This window comes from Corvus hawaiiensis, chromosome Z (genome assembly GCF_020740725.1).
Source record: "Corvus hawaiiensis isolate bCorHaw1 chromosome Z, bCorHaw1.pri.cur, whole genome shotgun sequence".
NCBI classification, from domain to species: Eukaryota; Metazoa; Chordata; class Aves; order Passeriformes; family Corvidae; genus Corvus; species Corvus hawaiiensis.
Window position 1 is genome coordinate 60,459,872 of NC_063255.1, and position 16,961 is coordinate 60,476,832.

A 16,961-nucleotide genomic window follows, 5' to 3' on the forward strand; every position below is an offset into this window, starting at 1 on the left:
AATCAAACCAACCAAACAAAAAACTACATAAACCCAATATAGGCCTTCCTTCTTTCCCTAGCAAAGTTACAGAGCAAATTATCCTGGAAATAATGTCCTGTCACCTAACAGACAACATGATTGAAAACAACCAGCATACACTTACCAAGGAAAAATTTTGCTTTACCAATCTCACGGCACCTGTAAGAGATGACTGGCTGTAAGAATAAAGGGGAAGTGGGCAAGCGTGTATAGCTTGAATTTAGTAAGGCACTGCCTTGATGGCCTCTCATCTCCTTATTGCCAAAGATTTGAGATCTGAATTGAAAATTAAATAAAGTGTCTGTAAAATTGGCTGGACTGTTAGGTTGGAGGGGTGATGATCTGTCATATGGACTACAACTGGCAGCTAGCAATTATAAGCATTCCTCAGGGATGCATTATAGAGCCAGTACTGTTTACTGTCTTTATTAACAACCTCAAAGATGTGCTAGAGCGCCTCACAGCAAGTTCACAAATGATGTAAAACTGAGGCAAGCAACTGAGGGCTCAGTGGAGGGCTGGACCACTGTTCACAGACACTTCATAGGAAGAAAAAAATGGCTGATGGGAACTTCATGAAGCACACTTAAGGCAAAGCCCAGTTAGAAAAATTACTTGAAAGAGGACATCCTGGAAGACCAATTGGCTCTAGAGCAGCTTTGCAGAAAAAAATTATGTCCTTTGAACCAATATGACCAACATTAGCAGTGACATGCCTTTGTGGTGAAGCCTAACAACATGCTAGCTGTATAAGCAAGTCAGTCAATTTACAGAACTGATTCTAATCCGTGCTTCTGAGACAGCATGTGTGGTTGTGTCTTGTTTTAGGCTCCTCCAAGAAAGACACTGACCCAAATAGATTAAGCCTAGCAAAGGGGTACCAAAATTGCCAGAGGTTAGGCATATATTTTATGCTGACAGGGTGAAATAAAACTTCCCACTACCAACACCTGCTTCTTTCTATCCTTAAAAAAATTCCTTTATTGCAGGACCATTCTTGGTGCAAGAGGACATTATTACATCAGCTAGAAAGCAGGTCTCATATTTCATCCATGGTCTCATTTAAGGGACTCAGTTCCTCCTGGTGAGCTCTTCTTTCTCAAGGGTTATGCTCTTTGTAGTTATGTCTTCTTATATGTAGAAAATCGTACATGTCACACTACACCAAACTGGGTAAGACGCATACCACTGGGGGGACTGCTATCTGCGTCCTGAGTTTAATTTTCTTGATCTTGGGAAGCGAACATAGATATAGCCCCCCTTTTTGAACCAATTACTGTCATCCTATCCTATCACGCCCTATGCTAATTAGTTTGTTGGTTTCTTATTATTTCTAACAGCTGAAGCCTGCTAATCTTCTGTTCACTAACTTTTGAAGTTTTGAATGCAAATATTAGGCTGCTCAAGACCAATATGTTTGCACTGAGCAAATTTCTAAGTGTTTAACTGATTTGAAAACAGATACTATACTGATTTCTGCTCACGCTTTTTTTATCTGAAGAATAACATAATAAAACAAAACCTTTAAACTACTCTAGCTAGAACTTGTAAAAAGAAAAAAAAGCACCTGTATAAGCATTATAGTAAGAAATACACATTTATTTCAGCTCTCTAAAATTAACCACAAAAGCACACTGCAGTTTTCATTACAAGAGTGGTCTTCTTGAAGAGAACAGCTCTTTGAAAAGGCTCTATAATTGCCACATTCCTCAAGAACAAGTGAACCGGATCACTTGGAAGAAGCATCACAGAAGGTTCAAGTAAGAACTTGCAAAGAAAGAAGGGACTCCAAGCAATTCAAGGTAACTGAAGACTGCTGAAGTATAATTCAACACTGAAATTACTCATCCCGAAAGAACACAATGGCAAAAAGCAGAGGTGGGGGGAAATACTTGCTTTCCAGTCTTTCATTTACAGCATTATCTTTCTCAGTGTCTCAAACAGATATGCCAACTTTATAGGTAAGAACTGATTTATTTTTCTGAAATTTTCCTTCCCTCTCCAATTAAAAATAAGTCTGAAGATAAATGTCTCGGTTTTTCACCCAAAAGTGGGATTGCCTTCGACAAACTATGTCTGCCCCACCAGACTTTTAAATGATTCACATACAACTCTTTCACAAAGCAGATTAGGAAGAGACCTGTGATCCAGCTGCACAGATTCTAGTGACATGAGATGCCTCCCTCATTTACTGATGGAAGAATTGCCTCTCCAGTCCTGCAGCTCAAAGGAGCAAAAGTTCTGCATGTGGTAATGAAGAATACTAACCTACTGGAACTATAGTCAGAACAGCAGTGTCAAATTTCAGATATTGTGAACAAGAGCTTCCAACACTATTTTACCAGATTAAGCTAATATTGGCTGTAATTATCTTAAGCATATGCTCACTGGATTTACTGCATTAGTTTTTGCATCGTTCACTTTCAATTAACACATCAAAAAATGGAAAGAAGAAATGTGTCAGGTTTTGGTCCTAACTGAAAAGGGGATTTCTCTGAACATTGAAAAACTTGTCTTTGATTTAGCAAGTGCTGAGCAAAGGGCACCATATTTATTTCATCTGAAACCATCCAACACACAAACTGAGGCTGAGAGACAGAATCTTTTAAGATATTTCAACAGTGAGAAATTAGTTTCTGTCTAAATTGTTCCTAAGGTGATTGCAGACTTCGGGCATGGAAATTGAAATGAAACTTGTGAATATGAGTACTTGTTTTCTCCATCTTTTGACAGTAGAAACACTGAGAGCTGATGATGTTTCAAGACTAGGCAAGAAACGGCTTATGTTAACATCCATTTAACTGTGTTTATACAGTTTTTTTTCTTTTAGGACTTTCCATGGATTTCATATTTTACAATTACTACAAGCTTGATTTAAAAAAGAAAAAAAAAAAAAGTATACTTTAAACTTTTTGTACAAGATATCAAATATATTTTTCTTCTAATAAATCCAGTAGTTACTAAATGAAGTGAAATAAATTACAAGTTTATATTGCAGATGAGGTTAAATACCTTCCTACTTCCTATTATAATATTAAGTGGCACACGTACTTGAGCACAACTTTCTTTCTCAGGAGGGAAATTCAACAATGAGTATATAAAGGAACTGTAGGAGAAGCACAAACCTACAAAAATTTGGAAATAGTCTGCTTTAACTGTCTGCTTTGGCAAGCAGTAACATCAAACAAGGTGGTTGCTTTCAGTTTACCTTTCACAAGTCTCCTAATGACAATTTATCAGTTGAGAAGCAGAGTACTTTATAGTTCTCTTCTTCTTACTATGTTTTGCTACTGTGGTAACCATAGACTTTGTTTTGAGTTCTACATTGCTGTATGTATTTCAATTTAGAACTTGACTTGACAGAAATAACACAAACACAACCATGTAACCATAGATTTTAAAATTTCAGTTTTAAAAAGAACTTTTTTTTCCTCAAAAAATGCTGATTTATAAATCTCATACGCTGCATTTATTTCCTTGCTCATGGTTGTATTTGTGTTATTTCTGTCAGCATCTCATAAAGACAATCTCAAAATTATGTCTACCAAACAGTATTAAAACCCCTCAAACTTCTAAGCATTTTGCAAGAAATGAGGAAGAACTAGAAACTGAAGTTTATTTAAAGATGAAATCCCTGTACAAAAGGAAGAATATGCTACCTGTGGGTACCCAAGTGCTGATAAGCAAACCATATACAACATCACAAACACAGTCAAGTTCTAAATTGAAATACATACAGCAATGTAGAACTCAAAACAAAGTATGGTTATGACAGTAGAAAAACAAAAACTTTTCTATGGAAAGAAGTTTGTTCTATAGACTCAGAGAAGATAAACCTCTGAACTATAATTCAAGAATGAATGATGAGATTTGAATACAATGAAAACACACAGGTCACAAGAAAAGACAAAGCAATCTAAGTGTGAGTGTTAATTGGTCACGTCCAGCTCAAAAATTCGTAGCTTCACACTTTGTCTCTTCACAGAGACAAAGATGACTACTGTATTTTACTGTCTCACTCACATTTCTGTTGTGTATTCATTCTATTACTTAATTCAACTTTAAAAAATGGAAGTTCCTGGGATATAATTTAAAATAATAGAGAGATACCAGATACAAACTTTGCACAAGTGTTTATCAAATACTGTGAGCTATTTTGACAACTTACACACTATTTTTTATTGACATGGGGAGTAGGTTTTTCAACACCTTGCAGGATGTTGAAAAGCCAAAATTCTGCAAATAAGCTCTTATCCATTAATAAATTTATGGAAAAAATAGAAATAAAACCTAACTAAATTTGAATGGGTTTTCAAAGTAATACAAAAACTGTTCAGAATTGTCTCTGTAAATTTACACAAATAACACATACATAAATAATGTCAGGCAAAGAAGATTCATTACTAGGAATACGTATCAGCAATTCAGAACAAAAGAAAATAAGTAACCACTGAGTTAAACTTTAATAATGTTTCTTTAAGTCTAAACTCAAATCTGCAATGGTAATGCTAACACAGTGAGCCACTTCTAAAAACCTGCAATGTTGAAATTTCAATTATCACTTGGCCTTTATCTAGATGCACTTTTTTCATAGGTTTACTTTAATCACAATGGATTGGTTTCTTTAAACTGAAAAGATACAAAACATTTTCAAATCATGTCAAATGTGTCAAATATTTTCTGATTGCACTGTAGGAGTCTTTACAGTCCTGATTAGTTTACATTCAAGGTTTAGAAAGTGCTAAAGAAGACTGTATAACTGGAAAATGTATCCTGAAAATTTACAGTAACAACATACCAAACTTGCCAATAATGAAGGTTACGTAACTATGAGTGACACACATGACTGCTATTTTTAATTTTAGGACTACACTAATCTTATGTCTGTCTACCAGATGAACTGAAAATGGTCTTTGAAATAACTATTCAGCTCCCACACAGTCTTTTCAGCTTTTGAAAAGACAGGAAAAGAAAAAAAAAAAAAAGTCCGGTTTTGCAGTGTAGTTGAAAGAGTAATAAAAACTAGCAGACTGAAAAAAGTCCAGAATTTATGACTTCTTCCAGAAAAAAATGTCTTGCTCTTATTTATACTCACATGTTGTACTTTCTAGCAGCGTTGCCAAGTTTAAATGATAGCCCATCAGATGGGAAAAAAGTGACTTAAAGCCATACAAAGCCTAGAAACTAGTGTACTGCTTTTCAGCGTTATGCACACCTTAAACTGCTTAATGGCCTTGAGCCTTCTGCAAAAAGAGGTTATGCTGCTTGTAAGTATATCTGGTAGATTTTATTCTATTCCTTCAGTAAATCTTTGTCAACAATAAGCATTCTCTTATCTGCTTCCAAAACAAGCTGACCTTCTGACGATGTAATCTACTTGAAAGTATTTTTAAAGATTTTGTTGACAAGAAACAGGGCAGCAGCAGTCCTAGATGCTCTAGACTAGGTTGTCAGAGAAGAACTTCCAACTTCAAGGAAGAGACATTAAGTCCTTGATTTAAGAGGATTCAGCACCCTAAATTAGCAGGAATCCATTGGCATTTCCTAGAAGACTACCAGGATCTTCTAATACGGCTGGTCAGAATTCTAATAATGTGTTTTTACATTCTGAGAATAACCTCAAAGCCTTTGATTTGCTACAAATAACTTCATGAAAAAAGTCATTCTTCTTACTTGTAACACATACAGAAAATGCACCATCAAGAGCAGTAAGTGTGCAGCATTCTGTTTTATGTAGAAATGCTTCATTTCTATCCTCCAACTATGATTGCCACAGTCTCACTTGGCAGTATGAAAACAAGGATATTCAGAAATCAAGAGAGATCAAATCTATATGAAATAGCTTATGGTGGTATTGCATTTATTTTTCAAGGTACTGATCTTTACCCACAATTACACAATCTACTGTTTTCAGTATCCTACAATATTCTGGACTCTATTTTCTGCATTATAACACTATTGATTATATAATACTCCTCCATTTTTAAGTTATTTTTTAATACTCACCAATTTGGAATACAGGAAGAGGTAGCATATTAAAAACTGTGCTATGGAATCAGTTATACTAAAAAAACTACCTCCCATTTCTTTTAGATTATAGCTAGGCATCAGCAAGAAATTCTTTGTAACACTTGCTTACTTATCAAGTTACTAGAATAGGAGAAATGCTCCCACCATCTGCATATAAGCTGGGCTTCTGCAAAATATACCTTCATGCTGGAACAAAATATCCTAGTACTCATCATTTTTAACTGTCAGCAGTTCTAAAGATACCATCAGGAGCCCTCACACAGCTCCAAAGCTAAGGTACATATATACCTGCACACTTAGGTCCCAATGCATTAAAGAAAAGGTAATTTTGAAAGACAGCCTGAACAATAGCATAAACTTTCTCTCTGCATTTATGAGTTTAAAGGGCTCCTTCCCTCCAGAGTTGCTGACCCTGGGTTAACCCATTGCCAGAAGACTCTAGTTAGTCCTCTAGCAAACAACTGCCTCCTGAGTAATGCACATCCCGTAAGTCAGCCATTGCTCATCAGCAGCTTTCAGCATTCACAGGTAAGACAAGCAGGAGACTTCTACACTCCCCTGCATACAGATAAAAGGAATTAGGAGAGCAGGCTCATGGCAGTCTAAAATAAACATCCAAACAAACAATAAGACATTTTTCCCATTTGTCCCAGGGAATTTTATCTGGAAAATAAAACCATGCAGAGAATCTAATTTCTAATAGAGCTGAATACATAAGATGGAAAAACCCACAGAGGAAACCGACTCCTTCCCAAGGATTACAAGTTGTAAAGACCGCAGCAGGATGACTCTTTGGAGAAATAAACACAACCAACCACAATCTCCTAATGCATATTGTTGCTGGTATGGACAGATATTAGGGGGCTAGTCCAGGAGCTGCAGCAGTCAGGGAAGCCTTCCTCTGAGTCCATGAGGTTAACTATTGCCTTTTCGAATGTTTTCCTCCAGAGTCATGGAAGACTGTTAAAGACAGGAAAGCCAAATTAAGAAGAAAATCAGACAGAAAAAGACTGCTAAGCAAGCTTCACATGCTCTTTATCACAGTCCTTAAAAAGGGACAAGGGACAGCAGCATTGCTTATTACAGTACCAAAAAAAGTAAGTTTTAAAGACACCAGGTCAACATAGTGAGACAGAATTTTTTTCTTATCCAAAGCTTAAGCTGAATAGCCTAATGATCCTTGCAAGGAAAATAGAAAAAGGACAGCAGAAGCAGCTCTGTTTTCTTCCCCTCAGAAAAGAAAGGTGCTTGAGAAGAAAAACAGCACATCAACATAGAAACATCTAGGTAAGCAAAGGCAAATTGCACTTTCTGTTCTCTAGACTTCAAAAGGGTAAAATTTCTGCTCTGTAAAACTAGAGGAGAATGCACATGCGCATTACACATACTTCTGTAAAAAGCCCATACAGAAAATATACAAAGAGGCTGTTGTAAATGGTCTCATATGTCATATTGTTAACATTAATTTTAATTTTCTGCTACTTCAAAATTATTTCGAGTCAGGAAAACCAAGCCAGACAGAAACTTTATCCAACTTTTACAGGTGAAATACTACTCTGACAGAAATATGTCACTTTGCTCCTACAGCATTATGATTCAAGTACATTTGCCTGCAGTAAGAGCAAAATATGCTCTTTTTATAGGTCTGTATATTCATGTGTCAACAGACAGCCTTGGGAACTCAGAGCAAATCTGGGAGTGAGCGTTTGATATAGACTGTGCGAGAGAGCAAAAAGCATTACATATGTCTGGGGATAACACTGCCAAGGTAAGAGTAAATCAAAAAGTACTAGCATTACTCCCATTTTGTGATCATTCACACTATCCAGAATGATTTATTGGAATTCCCTTACACTAAAAAATTGTAAACTTATAGTTTACAATAAGAAATGTATAGTCTTAATTAACCAAAGAAATGAAGCATTTGACTACATAGAGTCTTTGAGCTATCCATCTTACTTGTGCATTCACTTCCCAGAAATATGTCTTTATCATTTTTGTTTCCCAATTCAGTCACTTGTAGGATGGATGAAAATTGCAGAAAGAGGTATCTGTTGGTGCTAAGTAAAGTCTCTCTGATTTACAACCCACATTCAGGAGCAAAAAAAGGATAAAAGCAACTCCCTCTTCAACAGTCCAATGTCTGTTCACACAGCAAAAAAGTCAATAGTGTCATAGTTGTCAAGAGTGACTTTTGAGATATATTTCAAATTAACAGTCACTCCAAAGCTAAAGAAGCACTAGTGACTAAGATAGTTTCAACATACAGCATAACCTTTAGTTTGCAAAAGGATGATAGAAGCCCATGCCTAACATTTTATCTACCATTTAGTAATCTTTTATTTGTTTCACTGTAGCACAGAATACAGCTTATTTATCAAGAAGTGTTTAATGACAATATAAATGTTACATTGTGTGAATTATGTTTATTATTTTAATTTGCAGTTTTTCATTCCTTTAAAATAAGACCATCAGAACAGCCTCATAAACAGTGTTTTTACCTGTAGTTAGTTCACAACAGATTCAAACTCAAGGGCCAAGACTGGGGTACCACTGCCATCAGCATAACTCAGAGAAGCTCACGGCACAAGGGTACATCTTCCATCGTATGAATATCAAGAGAATTTTGTTGTTCTATGAGTCCTTCTAACCTTTATAAACCTAAGATGACAACACACTAAAGTCTCTTGCCTACAGCCTGCTGTTAGTATTGAGCTGGTTTTCAATAATGCAAAATAAGGATAAAAATTAATTTCTTAATTTATTTCTTCCACTGAAGTATTTGAGTTTTAGGAAAATTTTGATGATTCTATGTTTATTCTCACATGATTGTGTTTGAAAAAAGCAAATACAAAAATAATTCTTAGAAAATGCATTCTGAATTCCTTATAAATTAGAAAAAGATCCAAAAGCATTAAAATAGGTTAAACTTTTGCATGTATCTGCATATTCTGCCTCATGCAACAAAAGACAGCTAAGTATTTTATCACAAAGATCACGATGGGCCACAATATAGGTCCACTTAGCACCACATCTGACTTTCTAAAATTACAAAACAGTACACTTTAGGAAAGAGTTCAAGAGATAAAGCAAGAGTACATAAACAATGTTTAATAACTTTCATTGTAAAATATTATTTGCACTCTCTGAAATAAATGTCTCTATAATTTTGCAAAATTCAGTTGTTGAAGTTCCATATTGTATTATCAAAGCTGAGATACATGGAACCTGGAAAATTTGTGATTTCCCTTCCAAAATCAGTACTATGTAAAGGAAAGTAGAAAATTAGCACTGTATGTTAAATTCATCGTGCCAAAATATACCAAGCACTGCTACCTTTACCAGAATTCCCAGAACTTCACAGAAGGTACTGTAGAGAAACTTATTTTCATTACTCACTCCTTATTCTCTTAATATAGCAGTTTGACATGTTACTAGCAGTTAGTGTGCTTTGGAGTTAAAGATTGTAGGTTCCTAGGCTTCTTCTATGAACATTCGGCCAAATTTAACATGGCACATTTAGTACTTGTTTTTATACATGCATATATATGTATATGTAGGCTAATAATTCAGACATTTCCATCTGAATGCTGAAAACCTTTTGTCTAGGCCAGACAGGGAGATAAGAAAAAGACAGTTCTTTTGCAGGCAGTGTGCTTATCAACAGTACAACAACTTACTTCTAAACCAAATAACCTACAGAAATCACTCTGATCCAACAGCAAAGCAAGGAATAGTACCGTGCAAGCAATACAAAGGGGAGCTAACAGAGAGTCCTTACCTTTCTTCACCATCTCTCTGCTATTTTTGTCCCTGAAAATGCTCAAATTTTACGATTAATGCAACTTTAATTTTGCCTTTCCCTGCTTCTGTATCATGAAAAAAAAATGTTAAGCAGCATGACTCATGTTTTCAATATGACAAAGTTCCATCATACATGAGAAGGCACATACAAATCTCTGCAGACAAGCAGAGTCTAATTAAACACGAAAGCACAAAGGAAAAACACAAACACATCTGATATAAAAAACCACACTAAGTCCTCAAATTTGTCTGCTAGCTACGATGCAGGAAATTACAAGATCTAGTGGATGTAGGTAAGAAATGTTCTAGAGACAAGGTTAACAATTAAAAAGCATTAATCTCATAATCCCTGACAGAACCCTCTCACTGAAAAATAGTTGGTTGACACAGTGCCTTGTGAAAATAAACCTGGAAGCTTGCTAGAAAAAAAGAACTAATTCTCTTCACAAAAAGGGCCATTTTGTTCATTATGTAAAAGCCCCTACATGAGTGCATGTGGCATTTACATTTCTGACTTTGGTCCTTTAGAAACATCTTTTAGAAACTATACTCTGCAGTACAACAAATGCTGCTGATTTCTTACATTTTAATTTACTTTTAGTGCACTATTTCTTGTTCTCACACTTGAGCCTGACTGTCATTTTCACTGAGCAATGTTCAGTTAGGTCAGTAAGAATGCACTTTGTCAAAACCCTCAGAAGAGTCACAACACTAGCTGCAGAACTTAGGCTGAATTGCTTTCAGTAGAATGAAAGGTGGTATTTCAGATTTTTTTTTTATCCAAAACCTAAACAAACCCATACACATAATCATTTTAACTACAGAATTACTAACTGCAGAAAAAAGTAAACAAAAGCCCTGACCTATTAGATTTGAGTAATTTACAGTAAGATGTCTGCTATGTCCCAGCATTCCTAATACTGAGAACCAGAAAGATTACTTTACAGAGAAAACACATAAATCAGAAGAGCTATATGCTGTCGATGACACTTTTTAACACTGATGCAGCATGCATACACTTTGCTCCAAATTAATCTGGTACATGATGTACCCATTGAGTTAAACAAAAAAAAAAATTACTGCGGTATTTGGATGTTGCACAAAACCATAGAGGTTTAAAAATAAAAGTCTTTGATGATCAGGTATTTCCTATTGCCTGAGACTGTCAAGATTACCAAAACTGCATTTTTCAGGAAGTTCTCTAGTTAAAAAATGTAGGGGGGATGATACATTCAACAAGCAGAGGAACCAATAAAGGCTACATTTGTTTTTCTTGTTGCTAGCATTCCAGCGCACTTAATTTAGCTTTCCTCCACCATACCGATTCTGATAGCTAGAAAAGGCAAGAGGCATCACATGGTTTTGCTGGTACTAAGATAGGCTCCTATCAACTAGTTGGTCGCATACCACTACACCAGGTATACAGCAGTTGCTTTGACTCTACAGGAACAAGGAAAGCAGAAACCATGAGGTCTTGTTTTCCTAAAAAAGGAAAGCTTATCAGAAACATTTATTAAATAGCTGCTATAGAAGAGGAAAGATACCACTGAGCTTGTAGTGATTCCATATGATTTAAAGACGCAGAGCACACTTCCTATAATGGATGACATGCACAACTACACAGCACTCATACGGACAACAAATTTCCGACTAGCTGTGAAAATGATGACTTATGTCATCATGTCTAATGCTGAAGAATGTTCTGTGTCAAATAATTGAGTGTTTCTGGTATCTATTACAAGGTCGCTCACAAATAATCCAGAATGAAAGATGTAAAATTTTAAAGATTCCACAATAGTTTATATACAGTCATCTATACGTTTCCAAAGTCTGTACATAAAGGCCAAAGGGACAGGATATCCCTATGCTCCAACTAACTAGCTTTTGATATGGAAATACCGAAATAGTTTAAATTAGCCAGCCTGCAATTAAGTAGCAGAACAATTGGATATGTGGCAAAGCAGTTCTATGGAGTGGGACCTGGGGGGTCCTTCTGGTCAACAAGATATCCATGAGCCAGCAGTGTGTCCTGGTGGTGCACTAGGAATAACATGGCCAGCAGGTTGAGGGAGATGATCCTGCCTCTCTGCTCAGTCCTGGTGAGGCTGTTTCCAGTTCTGGGCTCCTCAGTACCAGAGAGACATGGAGCCCCTGGAGTGGGTCCAGTGGAGGGCTAAAAACATGATTAGTGTATGTGCATATTAAAGACATTTTACATTATTGCTCTCCCCTCAGAAGATGGGAGAGAAAATCTTTCTTACAGATTGAATACATAAACAAGCAATAAAAAATAATCCTATCTTTGTAACACTCACTCTTTGGCCTAGTCAGAGAGAGAAATTGAACATATTAAAGTTAAAACTACTTAAACCAAAATAAAATCCCTACACAGGCACTGTTCTTTAAGCAATAGTGCATTGGTTTTGGTTTATGTATGTTCTATGTCAACTTAAGATAACAACCAGTAGGGTCTATTAAATTAAGTGCATTCACAAAAACTTTGGGCTAACCTGATTTACTTAGACTGCTTGTAAATTACACATATAAGCAACTGGTCCAACTCCACAGATCATATCCTTTATCCACAGAATTTAAATAACAATATATGCAATATAAAGAAGCTCTATCCACAGATCTAAAAAGTACAATAAATTTAGTATTGAATTTCTTAAGAAAATGAGCTGAAATCCTGAAATAGTGACTTCCTTCAAAAAATTAAAGACTGGCACTATTAGAGAAAGACAGATATAAACCCCACCGTTATGCATCCATTTCTTCCTTACTTCAACTAACATAAAGTGACATTGCCCATAAGGAGCCAAACAGTACCTAAACCCACACAAGGAGTTCACCTTAATGAACACAATGCTGCACTGGCTTCTTACTAAGTACTTACCACACGGAATTTTATGAACCCATTTTGTATTATAAATTCTGTATTTCGAAGAGCTCAACTGTTTGCTCATGCCACCTCACCACAGTCTAGTCAAGGTCAGTGATCTGCAACTTACCAGACATAAGGGTGTTCCCATAAATGTGACTGCACAGGAACTCTGGAAAAGCAGTCCAACTGTACAAACCTTCAGGGTGTGCAAAATACATAAGCAATCTCTCTTGCATGGCTTTGTGTGAAAAAAGTGGCTTACATTATTGCTCTTGAGTTACTACTGCCTGTGGTGAATGTGTTCATTAGTGATGGAGGGAGAATTACATATATGAAATTACATATATGGCAAGAAAGTGTTCTTTCCTACATAAAAACAAAAAATGAAAACCCAAAAATTAATTGCATGTGATAATTTGTTGTTATAGCTTCAAAACAGCAAACAAAGATATGATAACCAAGTGACAAGAACAGACACGCAATTTTAACTGGCAGATATAAGAATACTCCATGTAACACAGCTACTGGCAATATTGCCTATAATACACCAAGGGAGCTTATGGTCAACACAAGGACTTACATAGAACAAAACAATTTGCTACCGTTGAAATTCTGAAATAGCAGCCTTCATGGTATCGCCACAAAATGGGTTTATAACATGACCCATTGGGAAAACATATTTTCTTCAATGCTGACAAAAACAAAGTCTGAATAAAACTTTCTATGATGTCTTGGTTCTTAAATTAAAACAAAAAAATCATCGTGACTTACAGAAAGTGTTAAATCACAGCAAAGGGCTAATTATACCATACTAACTTCCTTTTGTCTAGTATAAAAGGACATTTTTTTACTTTGCCTGGCTGAGTGTAATAGCCTATGAATTATGAGATCAAAGCAGCAAACTGTATGTTTTCTAAAGTAAGAGTTTCCTTCACCAAGTTTTACACTTACTACAGCTGAAAGAGCTGTGTGAAGGGATCAGCACTAAACCCAAAGGACAGGCTGTGCACAGCAAGAAAGAGAGCAACTCCCTCGTGCTTTTTGCAGGTCACTACCAAGGACCATGTTAGCAGATCCACACCAGACCCTTAACAGGCAGCTCTGCTGCTACCAGTAATTAGCTTGGACAGCTCTGGCTCCAGGAGTAGCAGCAAGGCTACACCATAATGAGCTCAGCTGGGATTAGCAGGACAGGGCAGGGAACCAAGAGAGCTGAGGCATTCTGCATTGCGTATGTATCACAGAGATCAAACAAGGATGGCTGGCTAGGTTATCCCCTCACCACCTCATTCCAAAAATGAAGCACGGCAGTGTGTAAAATACAGGCTAATGAAGAGCGACACCTCCAACAGATGAGAGCCACATTAATTAACACAATCCCTAGATCATGGAATACAGTTTCTGTTAGTGCTAGCAAACTTGTAACTTGTCACTGATTTAAGGGGGAGAGAGAAGGAAGGAAAAAAAAAAGAGCTGATGTTTTCCTTTTCTGCTTTTGGTAGATGTTTTTATAACAGAATTTTGCAAGGAATTTGTCTTGTATGGCCTGTAAAGCACTTCAGAAAAAACCCAGTATGTTTCTTTATTTAAACACCATTTAAGAAACAAACTCACTTCTCAATCTACAGTTTTTTGTGCTCACTTTTGAAAAAAGCCAGTTCATTCCACACTACACCAGGATCCTCTTGACAAAGCTGACAGAAGCCTGTATACTGGTATCTGCTTTTACTATTTTCAAGTCTGTTTATGAGTAAAACTAGGTTGTTCATTTTCAAATATCTAAATATTTTAGGAGAACCAGAATGAAAGCACCCTTGCTTTCAGGAAATACAAATTTTCAAGTACAGCATCCAGTGAATCTAAATTTTGTATGAAGTATATGTTCTGAGGCATGAAACCTTAACTGTGGTAATGAAGAGAAGTTCAATTACATAGTTTCAGACATATATTGTGCTAGTATGACACCATGCCTCCCAGGTGACATGAGGCAGAATAGTGTCACTCACATTCTGATGACATTACTTCAAATACTGGTATGAGAAAGAAGTTGTTAAAATCATCACATAATCTCTTGAAATATAAGGGAGAGCCATCAGCTCCCCTAAAGCCTCAGCAAGCCAATCTGGAAGTTGTAACTAATGCCCACTCTAAATCAAACTGTTCTACAGTTTAATAAAAGAATTAACTATCTACACACAAGATGATGTATTAAGAAAAAGCATACTGACTTTAGAAGCACAGAAAAATAAAATTAAAATATTTAACAGTTTATCTGTCATTAAAATATTTTTAGGTATTTTAATAATGCCAAATATAAAAATTGTATTAAAAAATCCTTTATGAAATTAATTTAAAACTCTGCAATCTAAATTCCTACTGGGCATAGAAATAAACTGTTAGACAATGTGGTAACCTCCTAAGGCCCCCATCATCTTTGCAGTCACGTACATCAGTGGAAGTTGTATGTACACTGACAGGTGGATTAGGTCCCATCAGCTGCCATCTCAATAACAGATACTAATCTATGAAGAATAAGGAGAATGGGGTCCTCCATCACTTACAGAGGATCAGAAATGCCACATAAGCACCTGACACTGAGTTCTTAATGCATGATTTACATTACAGCAGCACTATACAGCTGAGATACCAGAATAACAGAGTCTTATTGTTACAGACTGCTTTTATTTGTGTCTTGTCTACACTCCTTTGTTTAAGCACAATAAAAACAAAAACCAAACCTCCTCTAGTGTGGCTTCATACAATTCTATTCTGATGACAAAAATTATTGAAACCCTGTTATTTTCAGCTCATCTTAAATAGTGATGAAAAAATCAAATGACTAACTGAAGACTGAGCATTACATTTTCCCCAATATCTACTTTTCCCAAATACATTCCTGCTGGTCCCATTTACTTTAAACAGAAGCAGAAGCCTCCTTTGGCTCTCTTTCCCTTTTCTTCTTCATTCTTTTTTTCAACTATCAGAACCAGAACACCCAGTGCTTCACTACCTATCAAGTTTAAGATTTTACTGTCTTTATCTAGCTCAATTTTTAATCTTTTTACTCTTGGCCTCTCAGTGGATATGAATGCCTGTTTAGGTACAGATCTAGAATTAAATAATTTCATTGAATATAGTAATTATCATCCCTTAGTCACTTCAAGATTGCACTAAATTTAAAACAGTGAGCTAGGAAAAAAAAAATCCGTATTTTTCCTAAATAAACAAAACCTTTTCATTGTAATTTAAACAACTCTATTTGTCTTTATGCTTGGGTATTTCAAAAAATGCTCCTCTGCTACCATCAATGCATGTAGCAATTTTGTACTTTGCTATTGTTTTCATCCACACTTTTTTCCCCTCTTTTTTAAAGACAAACCACTCCTAAGTAAATGCTAGTACTTCAAAGCAATGCAAATCTACTAAGATAGGCCATAGCATTACCTATATATGAGGAACAGTTTATCATTCACAGTAGGATGCTTTATGTCACCCTGGACTCTGAACAGCTACCAGTTTTGCAGCATTTTCTGTGACTCTCTTCTTGTTCAGAGAGAGTTATAAAGTTAGTGTCAAGATTAGTCAGTATTGCTCTAACTGCACAAATAATTATTTTTAGTAAAACACGTGTTTACTGAGCTGTAGGTGCATGCTAAAGCCCTGCTAAATCCACAAGGAAATTACTTTCTTGAAACTGGTCCTGAAAAACAGCAGTGTTTGATAACTGAACTGATGAGAAATGTTTTCATACCTCCAACTGCATCTGTTTACCAAAAATTCTGTCTGCTAAGGACTTAAAAAACAAGAAGAATATCTGCATAAAATTTTCACTCTTCTGTATAGAACCTAAGGGAGAATGATATACAGAATGTTCATTATGCAAATTTTATGTGGGAAAGGCTTTCCTCTTTCCATTAGTAAAGATATATTACTCCATTTTTTTGTAAAATTATCGAAAATAATTTATTTTTGAACACTTTAACAGATGAAAACACTCTGCTATCATGCACATATTATTTTTCCCCTATAAGGAAGGAGATTTTAGCTTCAGTTAATATTTGTATCACTAAATGTTAGAGATATTTCTATATTTCTATATTTTAATGAATAAAACTATTTTTGAAAACTATTTGAAACATAATGAGGAACTGTTGTGTTACAGAAAATTAAAAACATACACAGTCAACAAAATAATTGAGTGAGGAATTAGACAAACACAAGT

The 16,961-nt window shown here is 35.7% G+C and overlaps 1 protein-coding gene across 1 annotated transcript in view; it reads right to left on the bottom strand.

Annotated features, from left to right (window-relative positions):
- The window catches only part of CNTLN (centlein), a 189,935-nt gene that overhangs the window by 79,918 nt on the left and 93,056 nt on the right, over nucleotides 1-16,961 (bottom strand).